This window comes from Ursus americanus, chromosome 18 (genome assembly GCF_024610735.1).
Source record: "Ursus americanus isolate L20-20 chromosome 18, mUrsAme1.1.p, whole genome shotgun sequence".
In the NCBI taxonomy this organism is placed as follows: Eukaryota; Metazoa; Chordata; class Mammalia; order Carnivora; family Ursidae; genus Ursus; species Ursus americanus.
The window spans coordinates 30792182-30812017 of NC_142144.1; the positions used below are offsets into that span (position 1 = coordinate 30792182).

The following is a 19836-nucleotide window of genomic DNA, read 5'->3' on the forward strand; positions in this document are numbered from 1 at the left end:
CCCCAGGATCATAACCTGAGTTGAAGGCAGATGCTAATGACTGAGTCACCCAGGTGCCCCAGGTTGTTGGCTTCTTTGAGACCGACTATACACACCAACTACTCTCCTTCTCACATAATTGCATGTAACTTTATGCCCAAGCCCATTAATGTACCCCAGATTAAAAACTCTTCCTCAAGTAAGAGATCATTCTCTGAATCCTTTCATTCATTCATTCATCCATTCATTCTGACTATTCATTCATAATTACTGATTGAGTATAAGGTAATTTTCTACACTCTAGTGGAAATAAAAGTGATTTTTTAAAAAAAGCAGACAAGAATTTCCTTCACCCATGGAGCTTACTTTTAAGTAGTGGGCAACATACAGTGAACAAATCATATAGTTTATAAGAGGGTCCTAAGTGCTATGAGGAGAAACAAAGCCAGAGAAGGAGGTAGGAAGTCCTGAGGAGGCAGCATTGCAATTTTAAGTAGGGTAGTCAGGGGAAACTTCACGGAGAAGGTGACCTTTGGATGAGCATGTGATGAAGTAGCCATGGATTCAGTCTGATGTAGAGAAAGACCTGATCACTGGTGCAAAGATGCCTAAATAACATTCCTTTTCTCTGTAACAGGGGCAATCCTATCTTTTAATTGTCAAATAAGAGTCATGTCGATGTGGATTTCCACAAGTTTGCCTTCCAAAAAGTCTAAAGTTCACTATGTTTCATGATAATTTAGGGCACAGGCTTGGGAGTCAGACTCTATCTCTGCCACAAAAAATTTGCACACCCTTCCAGAAAGTCAGTTGACTCATGTTATAGCTTTTACATTTGTGAAATGGTAGTAATGTTCCTATATATCTTTTTTTATATAATAATTTTTTATTATGTTATGTTAGTCACCATACAGTACATCCCTAGTTTTTGATGTAAAGTTCCATGATTCATTACTTGCATGTAACACCCAGTGCACCATGCAATACGTGCCCTCCTTAATACCCATCACCGGCCTATCCCATTCCCCCAGCCCCCTCCCCTCTGAAGCCCTCAGTTTGTTTCCCAGAGTCCATATCTCTCATGGTTCATTATGTCTTATCCTTTTTACAATAACCTTATTCAATAAAATGAAGTATCTAAAACACCCATCACCCTTCATGGAGTATAGATTTTCATCGATAAATGGATAATTTTATTTGTTTACAGAACACTTGCTGATTGCTATCCTCTCCTGAAGTAAACCACTTTTGCATGTTGTTTAACCATGGGGAAAAAGGAAGCGTTCTGCTGCCTGTGTGGTTTCAGTCAGAAAAAGAAGGAAGTGGGACCGTGTATTATGGGGCTTGAAGAGAACGAGCCCAACTATTTCAGCCCCACAGATAGACCCTGTTGATGTCTCAGCCCTCTATCTCTACTTTAGGAATCTTTCTGGATTCTCCTGGGATTTGAGTTCTTTGTGTCTTGCTTTGGCCTTAAAGGCGAAATTTCCCTTACTTGGCTCCCTCCCTCAATTCCTCCAGGTCTTTTATTCAGAGAATCCTTCCCTGAACTTGTTTTTCATGTCTTCTTCCCCAATCCAATCACTCACCACCCACTGCTCCACTTTGCTTTTTCTTCCTAGCACTCAACACAATTTTCTTTTTTTTAAATCCCCAGTACATAGACTAGTGCTTAGCACTAGCAGGCACTCAAGAAAATATTTGTTGAGTAGGCAAATGTATTGAAAATCTTGGAAGGCATGAGTTTTGTACTTTCTACCCATTTGATATTGGGTGTGACTAGATGACTTACTTTGACCTATGAACTATGTTAGTGTAAGTGACAACATATCAATCTCGGGTGGAAGCTTTAAAAAACCAGGGAATGCTCTGTTGCCTTCTCTTTTCCTCTGTCAGGCCACTAGCAACATTAGAGAGAGTGGTTGCATTGTCATCCTGGGTCCCACAATGATTACAATGAATGGAGCTTCTCCTGACTTCTTGTGATAAGCAAGTAACATAAGCAAGAAACAAACCTTTGTTGTTTTAAGCCACAGAGCTTTGTGGGTTCTTTGTTACTGCAGCATAACCTAGACTATCCTGACTGACAAAAGTGCCAAACTTGTAATTGAGTCTTCTTATTCTCTCTTCCCGAGAGAGAGAGAGATCTGAATATCATTTACTTTCAAGTGAAAGTTTTGTGATTAGAAAAAAATGGATGTGGTATGACAATATCATGTGGGTCACATCTGACTTACTCAAAGAAGTCTACCAGAAACCCTTAGTCAGCTCCTGTTTCATGTGCACTATAGGTACTAGAGAATGAGATTAAGTTTCAGAAGTCATTTCCTTTAGGGGGCAGAGGTCTGTGCGCATGAGACAGCCCTCACCTATCTCCAGACCCTATGCCGTTTGTTCTTTTTCCGTTTCTGCTATACCGACCAAGTCTGTGCTGCCACTGATTAATTTACCTCTTTTATATCAGTGGGGTAGACAATTTTCTTAATACTCAATTTCAGATTACTTGTTTGAGGTTTAGTGTTGTGGGGAAAATAAAACCCCAAAGATTTGGCATTAGAGGATTTTGGTTTAAGTATCTATTTACTAGCTCTGAGATTGTGGGTAAATTGCTTAGCTTTCCTGAGTCAAAGAATCCTAGTTATAAAAGTGAGATGACAATGTGAGTCCGTTAGAGTCCAGTGTGAGTCCTCTTCCCAACCAAAATTCTTGAAGCAAGATATGTTTTTGGAATTCTGAATTTTTTACTTTTTATTTTTTATGTTTCTTAAAGATTTATTTATTTATTCCAGAGGGGCAGGGAGAGGGAGAGAGTGTGTGAGCAGGGGGAGCGGCAGAGGGAAAGAATCTCAAGCAGATTCCCTGCTGAGTGTGGAGCCTGATGTGGGGCTTGATCTCACAACCCTGAGATCATGATCTGAGCCGAAATCAAAAGTTGGTCACTTACCTGACTGAGCCACCCAAGTGCTCTAGAATTCTGAATTTTTTTTTCAGTGAGAAAGTAAGAAGAGCTGTTTATTTATTTTTATTATGTTCAGTTAGTCACTGTGTAGTACATCATTAGTTTTTGATGTAATGTTCAATGATTCATTAGTTACATATAACACCCAGTGCTCATTACAACACGTGCCCTCCTCAATACCCATCACCTTTTTACCCCCTCCCCCAGCCCCCTTCCCCTCAGAAACCCCCAGTCTGTTTCCTGGGATCCATGGTCTCTCATGGTTCGTCTCCCTCTCTGATTTCTCCCCTTTCAAATTTCCGTCCCTTCCCTGTGGCCCTCCATGCTATTGCTTATGTTCCACATATGAGTAAGACCATATGATAATTATCTTTCTCTGCTTGGCTTACTTCACTTAGCATAATCCCCTCCAGTTCCATCCATGTCGACGCAAATGGTGGGTATTCATCCTTTCTGATGGCTGAGTAATATTCCATTGTATATATGTACCACATCTTCTTTATCCATTCATCAATTGAAGGGCATCTCAGCTCCTTCCACAGTTTTGCTATTGTGGACATTGCTGCTATGAACATTGGGGTGCATGTGGCCCTTCTTTTCACTACATCTGGATCTTTGGGGTAAATACCTAGTAGTGCAATTGCTAGGTCATAGGGTAGCTCTATTTTTAACATCTCGAAGAAACTCCATGCTATTTTCCAGTGGCTGTACCAGCTTGCATTCCCACCAGCAGTAAGAGGGATCCCCTTTCTCCACATCCTTTCCAACATTTGTTGTTTGCTGTTTTGTTAATTTTTGCCATTCTAATTGGTGTAAGGTGATATCTCATTGTGGTTTTGACTTGTATTTCCCTGATGGCTAGGGATGTTGAGCATTTTTTCATGTGTCTGTTAGCCATTTGTATGTCTTCTTTGAGGAAGTATCTGTTCATGTCTTCTGCCCATTTATTGACTGGGTTATTTGTTTTTTGAGTGTTGAGTTTGAAAAGTTCTTTATAGATCTTGGATATCAGCCCTTTATCTATAATATCATTTGCAAATATCTTCTCCCATTTTGTGGGCTGCCTCTTAGTTTTTTTGATTCTTTCCTTTGCTGTGCAGAAGGTTTTTATCTTGATGAAGTCCCAAAAGTTCATTTTTGCTTCTGTTTCACTTGTCTTTGGAGACGTGTCTTGAAAGGAGTTACTGTGGCCGATGTCAAAGAAGTGGGGGCATTCTCTTGCCTGATTTCAAGCTATATTACAAAGCTGTGATCACCAAGATAGCATGGTATCGGCACAAAAACAGACACATAGACCAATGGAATAGAATAGAGACTCCAGAAATGGACCCTCAACTCTATGGTCAACTATTATTTGACAAATCAGGAAAACATATCCAATGGAAAAAAGACAGTCTCTTCAATAGTGGTGCTGGGAAAATTGGACAGCTACATATAGAAGAATGAAACTGGACCATTCCCTTACACTAGACACAAAGATAAACTGAAAATGGATGAAAGACCTCAATGTGAGACAGGAATGCATCAAAATCGTAGAGGAGAATATAGGCAATAACCTCTTTAACATTGGCCACAGTAACTTCTGGGAAATCTGAATTTTTTAGATTTTAGAAAGGTAACATGTTACATATGACACGTAGATTAAAAAAAAAAAAAGCCTAACAGGACCTAGGAGGTCCTCCAAAAGCAAAGGTATTAATATTTCTGCAGCAAAATGTATAAATTATTACATAAGTAGGGTAAAGACTTTGAAGAGGCTCATTTCAACTCAAATCAGGCTTTTTATCACATGCATTTCCCCCAAGCTTTTGGTTTTAGAGTTTTAAAAAAATATGGGTGATGTATTGTGGACCTATTTTTCAAGTTGTTATAAAGAATAAATGAGGGGCGCCTCGGTGGCTCATTTGGTTAAGCATCTGCCTTTGGCTCAGGTCATGATCCTGGGGTCCTTGGATGGAGGCATGCATCAGGCTCCCTGTTTAGTAGGAAGCCTGCTTCTCCCTCTCCTCCCTACTTGTGCTCTCTCTCGCTATTTCTGTCTCTCTCTCAAATAAGTAAATAAAATATTTTTAAAAAATAAAGAATAAATGAAATAATGTGTATGAAAAGGACGTTGTGTCCAGTGTCGCCATGAAAATGAGAATTGTTGTATTATCACAGCACAGAATCGGTAGTTCATTTAACAACATTCAACCTAACATTCAACAATAACAGTAATACTCAACAAGCATCAACTATGTGTTCATCATTGTTCTAAGTGCTGGTACTTAAATGTAGTAATGGACCAAAGATCCATTTCTGCCATTCAGCTTCTGGCCCAGAGGTTGCATGTGTTTCTACACACTATTTTCCCAAGCGTGTGTACACACAGAGTCAGTCTCTTGATTGTTTCTTCGGCTTATTAAGAGACTTCATTATTTGGAGCTTTAAAAAATACTTCAGATAAATTAAATTTTCTACTTTTCAGAACAAGTTAGCCCTAGAAGGTCTTCCGGTGAGTCACATTCTGAGCAGAAAAATCTGGCATTGAGGCATAATTAACATTCTGGGTTGCCCCCAGTTTCTATGGAGATGAGTCTAGCCCCTCGGGGGAGGAGTGATGGATGTGTAATCTCCAAGATAAGTAACTGACAGGTAAGAAATTTTCCTTTCTCAAATGCATTAATTATTCACATTCATTATTCATCAAACACTGTGAGTTTCCATTTAGAAATTGGACCAAATAGAGAAATTCTCCCCTGTCCACCCCTCATACTCAAATTCTTCTAGGGACTGCTAAGCATTTGAGTAGATCCACTGTTTGGTCTAGTTTAATGGCAAGTGTTTGTCTGCTGTTACTGGGAGATGGAATGAAGATTAAACACCTTGTTGACTACAATAGCACAGACCTTTGGCAGGTTTCAACTTTGCCAACCCCTGATATTTTCTTATTATCATTCTTTCTTTTAGAACATTAGCTTGGCAAGAACCCAGGCCTTACCTGTCTTGTTCACTACTGTATTCCCAGCCCCTAGAAGAAGATATAGACACTTGATAAGTGTTTATGAAATAAGAGAATGAATGGAAGAGATTTGGGTCTGGGGATGGCAGAACCCATCAGAGGAAATGCACATATGAGTGATCCAGCCCTAGTTCCTTGAAGGATTGCTGTCTATCTACATCCTCCTCTCCCCTGCTAGGTGATGACATACACTGAGACACAGAGAGAAGGCAGCTGGGGCAAGACCCTTAGCCCATTCCAGGATAGGGACCCTTTGGCACATCCTTTAACCTTTTTTATTGCAAACATTGCCTTTTAATTGACTTATTTGAACCTAGACCTGTTCTTTGCCTGAAGTGTATCCCAGAACTGTGATCAGTCAGGTACTATGGATTGCCTCAACAGGCCAGGCTGTGAAACAGCAGAGTGCCTAGTCCCAGAATCCAGCATCGGCTCAAGGTTTACAAAAAATAAATTCTCTAGAGGTTGATTTGTCCAATGACCAATTTCCCAAAAACATGTTCTCTGTGATCAACTTACAAAGTAGATAGCTGTTGGTGTTCAATGGGAGGCTTTCAAAAGCTCTTGAGTTTTTCAGTGGTGTCTTTTTGTTTCATATTACTGTTAGTTTCATCTGAGCTGTGTCTCTATGGCAGGTCAAGGTTTCTTGCTTTGTAGATTTTCTTCTCATTGGATCTGTGACTTTTGGGGCATGAGGATTTTTTTCATGTATTCTAATCAGACATTGTGCGTGTCTTAAATGTTAAAAATAGTATAAAACACAGGGCAGGTGTCTGCTAACACATTCTAAATCCACTTTACTGCCTAAATACTTGTTGACTGATTCAAACAAGTGAATATATTGTTTGGTTTTGAGCATTAGAGAAGCTTCGGGGTCTGAATTATTAAACACGCAAGAAACTGATGTTCAGTCCCCCTGAACTGAAAAGGCCATGTGACTGAGGGGAAACAGATTCAGGAAAGCTAAAACTAATTGTGCTTCTCAATAGTACATCCTTTCATTAATTAATTAATTCAACATGTATTGAGTCCCTTTTTAGTGTTGTGCCTTATTCTAGGGACTTGGAATAAAAGAAAAATAAGATAAGATTCCTACTTTAGAGACTAGTCTATTTTGAAGTCTCCTGGTAAGATGTAAGGCCCATTCTGTTGAATTCATTTCTTTTCAGTTTTGTGGTCGTTCTTTTAGCCTGTTTCACTATCTACTATGACAGGTATAACTAACGTCTCTTAAACGTACTAGAGTTGATCTTCATGGCCCATCTTAATTCTTGTGGAAATGTCCGTTCTCATCTTACAAAGGCTGCCTGTGTGGTTCAAGACTGCAGTTTCATCCCCGCAGCCTCTTCCTGCCCTCTCTTGCCCTGGCAGCCCTGTCCCTGCAGGGACCACGTGAATCTGAAGACTGCTGTTGAAGTCATGCTCTTCCTTTGGAAGCTCGAACTCTGCATCTGTGAAGTGAGCTGATGGAGACTAACTTACAGTGTTGTTGCAAGTAAAATGGAGTTAAGAGTACTTTGTAAGCAACAAAGCACTAATGTGAGAGTTTATAATAGATTAGAGCAAGTCAGGTTCTAATGCACAAATAAGGAAAATGCTGCGGGAACACAGAGAAGAGGCAATTAGGGAGATTAGCAAAGTTTTGCAAAGCTGGTATGGTGAACTTGGCCTTGAGATTAAGAGATCTTTAGGTGAGGCAGAACATTCCAGAAAGAAAAAAAAAAAGCAGCTGGACAAAATCTCAGAGGCACCAAAAAGTTCTATATGTTTGGCAAAAAATGAACAAGAGTGATTGTAGAGTAGGGGGGATGTCATAGGTGTTGATAAATTAGGTACAAGTCAGTTCCTGAAGAGTCTGTATGCCATATTAAAGAGTTTTAGCTTTATTTACAGAGCCACTGAAAAGTTTTTGGGTTTTTTTCAAGATTTTATTTATTTATTTGAGAGCGAGAGAGGGAGAGAGAGAGAGGCTGTGCCAGCAGGGGGAGGAGCAAAGGGGGAGTCTCCGGATGCGGGGGCTCAATCTCACCACCCCAAGATCATGACCGAGCCAAAATCAAGTCGGATGCTTAACCTGTTGAGCCACCCAGGTGCCCTGAAAAGTTTCTTTCTACAAATAATTTCTCGTGTGAGCCAATCTATGCCAAGCACTGTTGTAAGCACTTGTGATTTATCAGAAGACTAATAAAAAGATCATCCATGCACCTGATTTAAGAAATAGTTTAAGAGATGACGGATCCCATGTGAAACTCTGTGTTTGCCTCCTCAGTAGAATCCTAATTCTCCAAGAGTAACTCAAACTCTAAATTTGGTGTTTGTCATTCCCATGTTTTTCATTACAGTTTTACTCATCTGTGGGGCTCAATGAATATTTGCTGGATAGAGAAATGAAAACACATGTCCCCATGCGGGTGGTCTCCGGTGCCCTTTCTCACAGGTGTGTTTCTCCCATTTCTGCTGCCATCCATTATCATTCCACATTCTTAACGTGTCTGTCACTCTCAGGTTTCTTGATTTACATGCTGGTGTGAGTCTTTATCAAATAGTTGTGCTTGTTATCAAAACAACTTTATACAGATTAGTCTCCGAATCCCATTCAACATAGCAATGGTTTATAATTTCTACCTCTTCTTCCCATCTTCATCCATGTTAAGTGGAGTTATAATGTAGACATTTTGTGTTTTGTGCTTGCGCTTTTTGCTTTGTGTTATTCTGTAATGTCTGTATTTCTAGGAAATGTTTGTATTAATTATTTTCATGAGTCCCCAATATTCTATCAAGCAAATATATTATAATTTGCTTTATCGTAATTAAATTGCTGGATATTCAGGTTGCTTCTAATTTTAAACTATTATAAGTAACATTGCTATAAAACATTGCCTTTTTACTTATAAGATTTTTTTTTCTTGTTTTGAATTATTTCTTTAGGATATATTTTCATGAATGAGATTACTTGGTCAAAGGCATGATTAATTTTGTGGCTTTTTTTCCTGAGGGGCTTGCTTCACATGAAAAAAAAATTGTTTATTTTTCTGATTATAAAAGGAATTCATGCTCCTTATAGAATACCTGGAAGACACAGAAATGTGTAAAGGGAAAACCAAAACTCTCTCCTAATCTTATCCCACAAAGATAACCAACATGAACATTAAATTTTTTTAATCCATCATTAACATTTTGGTGTATTTCCTTGAACTTTATAAATTGGGATCTTATATTGTTTTGTATCCTGCTTTTTAAACTTGACTATCAGCTCTTCCCATGTCATGTAATTGTTTTCAAAGAAGTAATATTTTTTAATGGCCACATAATGTTGATTTATGTGGATGGCTATCAATTCCTTCTTACTGGACTTTTTACTGGAACAAATAATGCTGTCAATGACCGTTCTGATATAGGATGAGAATTCTGATTATTAGGACAAATGTATGGAGGTAAAGTGCTAGGGGAAGGATACAAATATTGTCCATTTTTGATCCATGCGGGAATCATGAGCCTTGATTTGTAATATCCCTTTGCCACTCTGTATCAGTTTCCTATTGCTGCCGGAACAAATTACCACAAAGTTAATGGTTTAAACAAACACAGATTTATTATCTTATAGTTCTGGAGGTCAGAAGTCCAAAATGTGTCTCACTGGGTTAAAATCAAGGTGCCAACAGGGCTGCACTCCTTCCAGAGGTTCTAGGAAAGATCCGTTTCCTGGCCTTTTTGAGCTTCTAGAGGCCACCGGCGTTCCTTGGTTCACGACCCCCTTCCTCCATTTTCAGAGCCAGGAGTGTTGGGCCAACCCCTCACACTGCCATCTCTCTAGCTCTCCCTCTCCTGCCTCCCTGTTCCACTTTTATATTGAAAAACTGATTACATTGGGCCCACCCGGATAATCCAGGCTACTTTCCCTATCTTAAAGGCAGCTGTTTAGCAACCTTAATTCCCCCTCCTGCCATGTAACCTAATATATTCACAGGTTCTGGGGATTAGGATGTGAGCATCTTTGGGGTATCATTATTTTGCCTACCACATGTTCCTTCCTTTGGGTATTATCATTCTACCTCCCATTGCTTTGTTTTAGTCAGGAGTCAGTTCCACCAGGATTCAACAAAAAGCCAGAAGTGTTTTGGTCCTTAGCTATGTGTAAGACACTACCAGATACAAAGCCCTAGAAAAATTTGTGCCGATGGAGGAAATATTTACTTACACAAGGACCTTAGTCAAAGCAGTGTATGACGAGTAACGAAGAGTAGTCCCAAGTAACTCAAAGGAACACAGAGGACAGCCGATTAATTTTTACCCAGGACAGCTTCCTGAAGGAAGTGCCATTTGAACTGAAAATATAATGGTGGCTAGAATTTTTATAGGTAGAGACAGGGAAAGCCAAAGAAGGACCAGAATGACTCAAGGCACAGAGAACGTGTTTACAGATTGCTTAGTCTAGGAGAGTGCTGTCTGATAGAACTTTCCATGCTGTTCAGTAGGGTGGCCACTAGCCAAATTTGGCCATTGAGCACTTTAACTGTAGCTGGTGAACTGAGGAACTGAATTTTTAATTTAATTTTGATCAATTGTAAATAGTTGCATGTGGCCAGAGGTTGCCATTGGGACAACACAGATCTAGAGTGACTAGACCAAGGGATCTTTTGGGGAAAGGGTTTTTGAAGACTGCATTGGAAGATTTATTGATGCAACATAATACAATAGAGGACCTTGAAAACCATGCATTGGGTAATGGGGAGTCGCTACACTGTTTTGAGCTGAAGTATGTCAGACTTAAACTCTTCTGATGGCCTTTGGAGGATGGGAAGGATGGGAGGAAGTTTAAAGCCAGCTGATACCAGGACCGATGCATGTAAGTTCTACATACTTCTTAGGCAGTGTTAACATTTAAGGGTGACTTTATGTCCATACTCTGGGCATTGGTATGTAAATATCTCAGGATATATGGATAGCCTTTCCTATTGGATTCTTAGCACTATTGGATACTTCCTATATCTTCTTTTTTTTATAATAATTTTTTATTATGTTAGTCACCATACAGTACATCCTTAATTTTTGATGTAGTGTTCCATGATTCATTGTTTGCATATAATACCCAGTGATCCATGCAATATGTGCCCTCCTTAATACCCATCACCGGCCTAGCCCAATCCCCCACACCCTTCCCCTCTGAAGCCCTCAGTTTGTTTCCCAAAGTCCATAGTCTCTCATGGTTCATTCCCCCTTTTGATTACCCCCCCTTCATTCTTCCCTTCCTTATCCTACCGATCTTCCTGCTATTTCTTAAGTTCCATAAATGAGTGAAACCATATGATAATTGTCTTTCTCTGCTTGACTTATTTCACTTAGCATAATCTCCTCCGTTTCCATCCATGTTGCTGCAAATGTTGGGTAATCGTTCTTTCTGATGGCTGAGTAATATTCCATTGTATATATGGACCACATCTTCTTAATCCAGTCACCTGTTGAAGGACATCTCAGCTCCTTCCACAATTTAGCTATTGTGGACAATGCTGCTATGAACATTGGAGTGCATATGGCCCTTCTCTTCACTACGTCTGTATCTTTGGGGTAAATACCCAGTAGTGCAATTGCTGGATCATAGGTGGCTCTATTTTTAACTTTTTAAGGGACCTCCACACTGTTTTCCAAAGTGGCTGTACCAACTTGCATTCCCACCAACAGTGTAAGAGGGATCCCCTTTCTACACATCCTCTCCAACATTTGTTGTTTCTTGTCTTGTCAATTTTTGCCATTCTAACTGGCATAAGGTGGTATCTCAATGTGGTTTTGATTTGAATTTCCCTGATGGCTAATGATGTTGAACATTTTTTCTATTGTCTGTTAGCCATTTGTATGTCTTCATTGGAAAAGTGTCTGTTCGTATCTTCTGCCCATTTTTTGATTTGATTATTTGTTTCTCATGTATTGAGTTTGAGAAGTTCCTTGTAGGTCTTGGATACCAGTCTTTTAGCTGTAGTGTCATTTGCAAATATCTTCTCCCATTCCGTGGGCTGCCTCTTAGTTTTCTTTACTGTTTCCTTGGCTGTGCACAAGCTTTTTATCTTGATGAAGTCCCACAAGTTCATTTTTTTTTCTTTTGTTTCTCTTGCCTTTGGAGATGTGTCATGAAAAATGTTGCTGTGGCTGATGTCAAAGAGGTTGCGGCCTGTGTTCTCCTCTATGATTTTGATGGATTCCTGTCTCACATCGAGGTCTTTCATCCATTTGGAGTTTATCTTTGTGTGTGGTGTGAGAGAGTGGTCAAGTTTCATTCTTTTGCATGTAGCTGTCCAATTTTCCCAGCACCATTTATTGAAGAGACTGTCTTTTTCCCACTGGATGTTTTTTCCTGCTTTGTCAAAGATTAGTTACCCAAAGAGCCGAGGGTCCATTTCTGGGGTCTCTATTCTGTTCCATTGGTCTATGTGTCTGTTTTTGTGCCAGTACCATGCTGTCTTTGTGATCATGGCTTTGTAGTATAGTTTGAAATCTGTCAACGTGATGCCCCCAGCTTTGTTTTTCCTTTTCAACAATTCCTTGGCGATTTGGGGCCTTTTCTGGTTTCACACAAATTTAAGGGCTATTTGTTCCACTTCTTTGAAAAATGTCATTGGTATTTTGATCGGGATGGCATTGAAAGTGTAGATTGCTCTGGGTAGCCTAGACATTTTAACTATGTTTTATGCTTCTGATACATGAGCGTGGAATATTCTTCCTATATCTTCTGTATAAAACTGTGTTAGGATCTGGTTTAGAATTTTCCTAGCATTTTTATTCTTTTTCCTTCAAATTTTAACTTAAAGCAAGTGATTGTAAGGGCTCTGAGGGCACAGACCACATTACTCATTGTTGTATTTCCAGCTTCGTGAAGAATCCTTGGCATAGTTTAACTATTTCATAAGTATTGTATATGATAATGTCTTATTCGGTTGATGAAGAATCTTGCGGTTCTGATAGGATTTCCCCAGACCTTTCCAAAAGCCCATTGTCAACCACAGTCCTGAACAGACTCTCACAATCCTCTTCTGTAGCAAAATGTTCACCTCCTAGAGTTGCTGGTCTTTCAAGGTCACACCTTTCGATAGAAGCAGTGGGCCCTCTAGTTTCTCAGTTTTTATCCAGTACTTCCAAGCGTCAAGAGAGTTATCCATAGCCTTTTGGATGCAGTACGGATCTATAAACATGTGTGGTAGTTGGTTGCATTTGGGAAGCTTGGTCACCTCTGTGACATCTCGTGACTGTGTACTCCTCACACCCTGTCCATCCAGGCTACCTCCTCCCCCCTCAACAGACACAAGTCAACCTCGGTAATGGAGCACTTCCCCCAGGCAACTATCACTGATTTCTTTGTACTGCTAGTACTTAAAAATCCTTACTTTTTCCAGGTAGCTGATCGCTCATTTTGGCACTATTTTATATTATCATTTTATTATTTCCTATGTATATATATCTTGTTCTTTCTTTTCTCCTCACTGTAGTATAAGTTCCTTTAACACAGATGTAGAAGTAAACAAAGACCACCCAAATGAGAAAAAGCGAAGGCTATTTATGTAGAGTTTGCTATACTAAGGGAGTCAGCCCGCCTCACTTGGGTTGGACAGAGATTCAAAGGCAGGCAGTGGAGTAGGAAAGCTTTATAGTGGGAGAAAGGGAATGCTTTGAGTGTGCCCTGACTGGAGGCCGCTGGCATAGAGAAGCTGGAAGCAGGCTTACAAGAAGCAGACGCTTCGATGTGAGTGGTTAGGAGTGTGTATTTGGTTTTCTTTGTTTGGTCCCAAGTTGGACACCAGAACAAAAAATAGGGAGACTGTCAGTTATTCATCAATTTCCACCATTTGGGGCTGATTGCTATAGGAGTCATTGTTGGGCTTCCTTGACTGTCTGTTGTAGATAGCGGATTGTCTTCCAGGACTGATGGCTGCGGATTGTGGGTCAGAGTCCTGTTTTTTTGTACGGTCTGGCCATTGTCCATTTGTATGTTCAGTCTCTCACAGGGACTGTATCTTATGCTACTATTACACCTGGCCTTCTCTCATGCTTTTCTGGTTCTCTAGTGTTTATCACATGCCCAGACACAACACAGGTGTATGGTCCACATTTGGTTGAATGATACGGCACACATCAGGTAGAAACGGACACTGAGCTGTGAGTTGGCTTGAGCAAGTCGCTCAGTTCTATTCTGGTGTATTGCATTCATTCACATTTACAGTATCCCTGTGAGATGGCAGGCCCTAAACCCATGCTGACAGCACAAAGAAGGGTGATGCGGAACCCCGCTCCCCAGCAGTCCTTAACAGAGCCCTCTTCACACTCAGGGTTTTCGCCTATAAAATAGCGGCAATAATCACATCAAGCTGTCGGGAGGGTGGGATCAGATGAAGCACGTGAAAGCATGCAGCACACTGTAAAGAGTTATAAGCTGTGAGGAAGTTTTGCTATTTTAAATGTTTAACATTTGTTTTTCCAAAAAGACAAAGTAGCTCCGGAAGATGATGCACCTTGATAAACTTTTCCTCCATATTTTCTCTAAGTATAATTTATGATATAATCACTCCACGGACAGAGAACCTCTGCATTTCTTTTTCTAGATTTTTACTGAGGGATCTGGGTATAATTATACCTCTGTCTTTTCAGGGGGTGATACAGTTTCAAAAGCCTGTTTAAAGGATTTCTAGTTGCCAAGCTGTCCTGTGAACTGGCCAATACGATTCCTTGAATCATCGCCCAGTGCGGACCCAATTTATATTTGGAATTTCATGCCATCTTGAAGGAACATCATCCAGTGCCAGGGTCTTCTTTGAGCTAATTGGGCTTTGGCAGTGATGTCATTCCATGGTGGGCGTTTGTCGAGACTATGGCAGTGATAACGCAAGTCTCATTTTCGGCAGCGTGTGCCCATGTGTGCAAAAGGCTGCTCCCCTCCCTCACAGGCAATCACTCCTCCTGCTGTAGTTCCACTTCTGGTCCCTTTCTGAAGACGGGAGATCAGTAGGCTATTTATACCCCATGGCTCGAAACATTCCTCTCCTTCTATTCCACGTGCAACTATTTCTCCTGTTATTAATGTGGCTTAAAATATAACGAGGGACAGCCATCATCAAACTTATCAAACTTTTGATAAGCAGGAAGTAGTCATAGCATCATAGAGGGAAGTGTCTCCTGGGGCTGAGATGACAGGCATTGGAATGAAGCAGATCTGTGTGGAATGGCTACCCAGTCACCGTTAGCTGTGTGTATTGGACAAGGTTGTAAACCTATATCAGCCTGTTTCTCGCCAGTAAGATGAAGGTAATGCTTTTTGTCTCATGGGGTTTTGGGTTAAATGTAACCCAGGTTTCTGGCTGTTCCCCTATGTCTGCTGACTTTGCTGACCTCAGATTTTCTTTCTATCCTGTGAAGTAATCTTCATGACCCAAGAGCATTGGGGAATAAAGAAGAATTTTCTGGTGATTTTCCAGGGGAGACGAAGAAGGTTTCATTACATGTCTCACAGTGGGTTTTCGCAATCCCTAAGATCCCTCCAGAACACTGTCCTCAGCCTCTGTTCTATTATTTCTAAACAATTCAGTTCTGCCCCAAACTTGCACACCATCGCGGTCATGACAGTCCCACAGGCATCTTGCTACCCAGTAGTTCAAAAGCCCTGCTGTTAAGTGGACATCCAATGGTCTATCAGACAGAACTTTGGCATTTGTCCCTTGTTATGTCAGTATGTTTTTTGGGGTCTCATCTTTCACTCACATGGTCTGTCAAAATATTGCTTGTAGTCACATTCAAGTTTTTCCCCTGAGAGGCGTTGTAAGGGGGGATACAAAAACAACTTGCCTCATTTTGCTGCATTGGTTTTATATTACATAATTCATACAAAACTCTTAGCACCGTGCCGTAGTACTCCCAGACATCACAGTACTCAACAAACAGAAGTTCATTTTTTAGGCAAAGTAAAAGCAATGTAGTGAGATACGTAGCTTTGATATCTCTGGAACAACTACTATACTTAAAATTTTGTATCTTGTACTTGTCCCTTAATTATTTACATTCTACTAGAAAAGATATCAGCGATCTTAAGCCGAAATGCCCAAGGCATCAAAGGCATCGAGAGTGTGTCACTGCGGACTTAAACTCCCATCTGGAGACCTGGCCACATGCCTGCACAGACAGCTCAGTAAGCCATCAGCATCTTTTCCTCCTTATACAGAGAGGTTAAACGACTTCCCCAAGTTTACATCAGCCTTTGAATTGCAGAGGTATGGGCTACAATGTAATTTTGTTAAGGAAAATAAATACTTGACTGCCATTTTGTCTTCTCCAACAGGAGAGTTGCATTGACCCCAACCCACAATGGCCCACGGTTTCTCGATGCCCTTCAGTGAATAGTCACTCATGTTCCTAGCTGGTTTAGTCTCTTATTTCTGGGTCTTAGCAAATCTATTTGGACTTCACTCTACCACTGTGTGGTTTGTCAGCGGTTCTGCTGGCCTGGTCACTTTTTATCCATTTGACTAGAGAATGTGCTCTGGGCCAGACACTTTCCCAAAGGCTGGGAAAACAGGGGAGGGAAAAAAAAAGTTCTTGGTGAAGTCAGCTACGTCACATGGAGTAGTAAGTTGCACAACACTTGATGAGCCAGTGTTCCAGACAGGGCAGGGTGGGAGAGATCCATTTTGCCTAGGAAGTAGGGAGCCAGGGAAGGTTTCGAGAGGCCTGATGCTTGATGTGGGCTTTAAGGAACAAGAAGAGATTTTTTTCTAGGCCATGAAACAGATGATGACAATCATTACAGGCATTTTTGGGTGTGCCAGCCAAAATCAAAGTGAGAACTTCAAGGGGGAAAGGAAACTCAAGGGGGCAGAATTAAGACCTTTGGTTACATCATCTCTTCCTGTGTGGAGACCCTGCTCACGTACTAGAGAGTTTTGTATTTTCCTCTAATAAGGAAGGCCATTCCCCTATAAATGAAGGTTCTTTTCCTCTTAGTGAGGTTAAATGACTTGTTCAAGTTTGTATACTTCATAGGTAACAAACAGAATCTAAACCCAGTGCCTACCCCGGGGTCTAACCCTTAGGTTGTGGTCAACAGCCAATATTTATTACGTGAACAGTGAATGAACAAGTGAATGAGAAAACCCAGTTCTCCTGACTCGCATATGATACAACTTCTGCTTCTTGGCATTTGCGATTGTTGTTTGGTCGCATGCTAGCTGATGGCTCCCGCCAGCCCGAGCAATGTCCTAAGGGATATACCTTGAGACCTTTATGGCTTCTCAAATTCATGAAAGCATCTATAACACAAACATTTTTTTTAAAAGATTTTATTTATCTGAGAGAGAGAGAGAGAGAGAGAGCACAAGGGGGGGAGGGGCAGAGGGAGACACAGACTCTGCTCTGAGCAGGGAGCTGGACGTGGGGCTCTATCCCAGGACCCCGGGATCATGACCCAAGCCGAAGGCAGCTGCTTAACCAATTGAGGCGCCCCAGATTTTTCTATTTTAATAGGAACATTTTACACAGGACAGGGAGTCCACCAAACAGTTTTAAAAATTACTTTCCAGGGCGCCTCGGTGGCACAGCGGTTGAGCGTCTGCCTTTGGCTCAGGGCGTGGTCCTGGCGATACGGGATCGAGCCCCGCATCGGGCTCCTCCGCTATGAGCCTGCTTCTTCCTCTCCCACTCCCCCTGCTTGTGTTCCCTCTCTCGCTGGCTGTCTCTATCTCTGTCGAATAAATAAATAAAATCTTTAAAAAATAAATTAAAAAATAAAAAAAATAAAATAAAAATTGCTTTCCATTCTTTCTGACCCCAGTCTCACTACCTTTCAATCTGCCCTGCCTGTAGTCATCATGGGCTTAGTCTAACTGTACCTTGACCAGCACCCCTCACATGCTTTCTTTGTGGCCTGTTGGTGGTTGCAGGCCAGTATCATTTCTCAAGCCCAGAGTTAGAGCCTCCAACCTGCCTTCTTATCCTTTCCTACCACTTCATTTATTCTTGCATTTGTTCAACAAATATTTAGTGAGCATTTATTAAGAATCAGCCCCTGTACAGTGTCCTGAAAATCCAGAGGTAAAGAGGAAAGGCTGTACACAGTCTCACCTCATGGAGCTCTCTCTCCAGTGGAAAAAACAGTAGAAAATGAAAGTTGTGTTATGTAATGGTTTATATTATGTCATGGTAGTTTTGTTAAGTGCCACAAAGGGGAAGTATAGGATGGTGAGGTTGTTTAGCCGGGGAATCTAATTTGTTTAAGAGAGTTGGGAGCAGCTTCCCTGAAGGACCGCCTTTAGGGGAGTAGGAAATCGCTCAGCAAAGAGGTGGGGATGGAGGGGGCATTCCTGGCAGAAGGCACAGCATGGGTAAAGGCCCCGAAGTAGGGCGGAACTTGGTTTTCCCAGAGAGATTTAGAAAGCCTCTCCGGGCTGTCACAGTTTGGCCCAACAACAGCTTCACGGTGGCTTCCTGCTGCACTGGCAGCAAAATCCAAAGCCCTTCTTGTCATAAAGAAGATCACGCACAGTCTAGAGCCCCTACTACGGTTCAGATCTCATTTCTTCCCCCTCCATCTCCCCCTGGCTTCATTTTGCTGTTCCTCAGAAATGACAAACATAGTGCATTTTCTGGGCACCCGCATTTTTTTCTCCCTTCTACCTAACCACCCTCGTATAGGATATCTTCATAGCTCACTCCCTCGTTTCCTCTGGGTTTGCACTAAAATGTTACTGAAGGGGCCTTCTCTGCTCACTCTTCCTGTGACGGGGGTAGAGCTCGGGGGTAAAGCACGGGACTGCACTCTTCCTGTGACAGTGCCCCTCCCTTGCTGTCCATCCCACTACTCCGCACGCTGTTCTTCATCACACCTGCCACCACCTGACTTCGTTTTTATTTGTTTAATGAACCGTGTCTCTCCACTAGCTCGGAAGGGTCATGATTAAAGCTACATTTTTGGTTGCTGCATCCTCAGCACCTAGAACAGTGCCTGACTCATAGCTGGCACTCAACAAATATGTGTAACAGCTGAAAGGGAAGGGTGATGCAGGACCAGACTGGAGAGAAAGCCAAGAGCCAGACCCTCTGACATGTACCATATATTTTCATGTCTCTGGGACTTGCTCATGCTTTTCCCCCTGCCTGCGATGCCCTTCCCCACCCCCTTCCACCATCCTCTCCCACAGTGGAAGTCCCATTGACATAGCCATTGCTTGTACTTCCACGTAGTGTTTAATTCCTCTTTGGATTCTAGTGGGTGGGATATATGTTTCACTCCAGTCCTCAAATAGACAGCCCCCGTTGGATGAGACCATACTGGCTTCATGCCCGTCCCCAGTCCATCACAGAGCCTGATCCAGAGCAGGTCCTCAGTCAAGTCTTTGCTTAATTGGATGGCAGAAGGGCGATAATCCAGGAGAGCTAATAATCCAGATCGGGAATTATAATGAGGTCAGGGAGCTGAGCCAAAGTCATGGCTCGATTTGAAGGAACATACAGTTAAGAGCATGAACTCAGAGGTTTGTTGCCTGGCTTTTGAATCTAGTTCTGTCAATTACTAGTGATTTACTTAAACCCTAAAGGCCTTAGTTTTCACATCTGTAAAATGGGCATAATAAGAGTACCTCTCTCATAAAATCATTACAAAATTTACATCAATCACTATATGGAAGTATTCAGAACAGTACAAGGAACATAGTGAAAACTATATACATCTGTTGTTTTGATACGTAAATTAAAAGCCTAGGATATTGTCTACAGGCAAGAGACCTCAAGGTCCATGAGAGGTCTGAACTTGATGGAGGGGCAGCACCTGGAGATTCACTTGGAAACCCTGGCAGGACAGTTGCAGGCAAGGAGATCTGGGAGCCAAAGCCCAATCCAAGCCGGTTCTCTCGTCTGTTGTTTTACAGAAGGG

General features: G+C 41.4%; 1 long non-coding RNA gene across 1 annotated transcript in view; it reads left to right on the plus strand.

Annotated features, from left to right (window-relative positions):
- Positions 1–19836, plus strand: part of LOC123781083 (uncharacterized) — a 354804-nt gene that overhangs the window by 206226 nt on the left and 128742 nt on the right. The gene's annotated exons all lie outside the window — the stretch shown is intronic.